Below are 2,903 nucleotides of genomic sequence, written 5' to 3' on the forward strand. Positions count from 1 at the left end.
CGTTTTTCCTTTGTTCTTCCGAAGTTTTAACATAGGTTTTTTTTATGGTACCGGTACCATTTGCAAAGTTATTGCCAGCGGGTCATAAGCTACCGGTACCAAAGATCTTTTAAAAAAAACGCTGAATTTGCTCTCAGTGTCGAGGATATAATATAAGCCTGTTACTCTACGGGATGTAAAAACGGGAATTGATTGCAACTCAGGAGTTCTCAACCTTAGAGATTGAGAAGAAGTCTAACTCACTTTGCAAACAACAGTGTAATGTATTTGTATAAACATTAGGAGAATTAGCATTTTTTATCCACCCATCCAAAGTATATCAATGACTACTGACTGAAGACTTCTGGAACTTTCAAACCAGTTACTACTAATTTCTAGTGCACTTAATTCCTTTTGAACTAAGTAGCTAGTGGAATTTTGCACAAGAACTTATCCGCTCAGATCACCTTGAGGTCTTTCGAAAATCATCACGACCTCCGACCCAAAATTTAATGTGTTTTTTCACGCGGTTAATAAACCACTCGCCTCGTAAACGTGTTGCAAAACAGCCAGGCGTTTTTTTCTAATGTAAACTTGAACAAGTAGAACACCTCTAAATAATGAAACCGCAACCAACAAGAAAAACTAGCCCATAATCCCGCGATTGCTGAAGTTTTCTCGTGATTTTGAATCAAAAATAGCCCAATTCCGCGGGATTGGCAACCTTATAATAAAGCACATTAAAAAAGTAATAACTGAATTAGCATCATCAACAGGGGCGTCGGAACGATTTTTGACTGGGGGAGGGGGCAGGATTATGATAAAAGGGCACTTTTGTTGCTGAAAGGGCAATTTTTTTAAGTTTTAAGATGAGATATAGCGATAATGCTCATTTATCAGCTCACTATCGAGTAATGATAGCCTACAAGTGTCGGGTACACAAAAAAGGACATCATGCTATGTTATAATGATGTAATTGTAACCTAATATGTTGCAGAATTTTGTACCGTGAATATAATTTTGAGGCAAAAATTAAAGATTATAATTAGGCTAAAAGCGAATAGCAGAAACTGTTATAGCCTATTGCAAAATGTGCAGTAGCTTACATGACCTTAAAAGGGCACCATTGCCCCACTGCCCCTCAATCCACAGAAAAATTGAGGGCAAGGGGAAAATTAACCGCCCCTGCTCCCGCTTCCGGCGCCCCTGATCATCAATTAATTTCCATGGCTATGGCTTGTTTGAATTATTGCGCAAAACGACAAGTAAAAATCATGGACGATTTTCATCCGCACTACGTTTGTCATCCGCATTACAATATTTTTCATCCGCGCAAGTGCGTTATAGCTAGAGGTTGAAAAACACCAGCTGTTCTGAGACAACTGAATAAACTTTTCAAAATAATGCATCGTTTCAGGGGCGCGGAAAGTAGGGGTTTTTCACGTGTTTTTCACGACCAATGTTTATGGGGATTGCTACGATAAACCTAGTTCCTGTTACGAGTGGTCGCGCTCATCATTTGCAATAAAGAGTAGGGTAGTCAATCACAGGGAAGCGGGAGCTATAGCCTACCTCGCAGTAGCGGTACTAGCCACCCTCCCTACTAACACGGCGGTGCATTGTTTGTTGGACATCATTCTGCAATATTTACATTTCACACGTAGGCCTACTTCTGAAAATTACAATAATACATGATATTGCTTTGTCATGTCTGACCGACATGACAGACAATAGTGCAATAAGAGAAGCACGTGCAACGACATTCTGCTTGGTAAAACAAGCACGCACGATGTGGCTTTATTTTGCGATTACCTGCAGCGGTGAAGTTTTTCAGCCTGCAGAAGCCGTCGCAAGACAGCTCCAAAACAAGAAGATCTTTGCTTCGTCAGCTTTGGAATCAATCACCATTCTCCGCAAACGGATCAAAAATCTCAGAAAAGATGAATCCGTTTCTAAGCTTATGGAAGTAGCGAACGTCTTTGCGTCTGCCAATAACCTAAACACGCCAAAGGATCCCCGAGTGAGCAAAACTCGATTTCGAAAGACAGAGGAATCGGATGCTTTGTCGTCTGCGGAAGAAGGAGCGTGGAAACGGCAATAAGGCCTACATCGAAGCCCTTAATTTGGTTCAAGCTGAGCTTGATCGAAGATTCCACCAGGCGGATCAGCTTACAGCAGCCAACAAAGAGAAGGCGCTTCTGAGCTGTGCAAACGGTGAGGAAAGATCTGATACTGAAATCAGCTTATACCCGGTGCCATCAGAAAAGATCGCCTACAAACGGAACTTACTTTGTTCAGCGATGTTGTAGGCTACGGTGTAGCGGACGCGTCAGTTAATACGCACGCTCATATGCAGCCGTCCGTGCTGACGGCGACATTCCTGGGCAGAACCGAGATCAGGACTGGCAAGGAATGACCAGGAAACGATGGTCTTCTTCACTGTCTTATTTATTGACTGGCTTGACGGAACAGTACTTGCCACAAGATAGAATTCTTTAAGACTGCGTTGTTTATTAACTTGACTACTAGTTTCAGAAGAACAGAAATCCAAACATAGCGAAATGAGAACACCGAACTAAAAGAACTTCAACTTTGATTACAAACAGAAATAACAGTGAGTCTGAGTTGAATAAACCTCGAATCGTCTCGAACAGTATAGTATAGTTGAATAGCAGTCTAGTATCATAAGTGAACAGGGATATCTATAACTACGGGATTGGAAACTCTATCCAGTGCTATAGCCTACATCAGTAGGCTCATCACATTACTACGACTACAGAAAGATTAACAAAATAAAATACCGACTAAAAGATATACAAAATTCGATTTTACAATAATAATACAAAATGTGCACTCACATTAAAACTTAATTGATTATAAAAGTACATTTACGCTGCTAGAAAAAAAAACAATGAATCCAAAAA

Source organism: Aplidium turbinatum, chromosome 17, assembly GCF_918807975.1.
Source record: "Aplidium turbinatum chromosome 17, kaAplTurb1.1, whole genome shotgun sequence".
Classification (NCBI taxonomy): Eukaryota; Metazoa; Chordata; class Ascidiacea; order Aplousobranchia; family Polyclinidae; genus Aplidium; species Aplidium turbinatum.